We start from the raw sequence: 410 nt of genomic DNA on the forward strand, positions 1-410 counted from the left end.
GAAACCAGTTAACGTAACACCCCTTTTTAAGGGAGCATCGAGAAGGATCCTTGTACTTTGAACATTCCTTGGAAAATCCCACTTAAAGGGAGACACCTCATTCCTCCAAGCTCCCCTCCTATGTCCCCAGAGAAGCATGGACCATGACTTTGGGTAGGCCGTGATTCCCGTGGGCCTCAGTGTCCTCATCCCTGAAAAATGAGTCTGTGCCACCTTCTAGGGGTGCTGAGAGCCCTCAGTAAGAGGATGCTTGCAGGGCCTAGATCACAGTGAGCCTGGGATGACTGGTCTCCAGGCGAGTGTTGAGGTTCCTGGGAGCCAGGCTCAGGCTCCTCATTTTGGTGTCTTGTCCTCAGCAGGGCCCAGAGTGTCAGCCCACCCCAGGTCACCAGGCAGCTCATGGGGCAGAC

This window comes from Phoca vitulina, unplaced genomic scaffold (genome assembly GCF_004348235.1).
Source record: "Phoca vitulina isolate PV1807 unplaced genomic scaffold, GSC_HSeal_1.0 scaffold2, whole genome shotgun sequence".
NCBI classification, from domain to species: domain Eukaryota; kingdom Metazoa; phylum Chordata; class Mammalia; order Carnivora; family Phocidae; genus Phoca; species Phoca vitulina.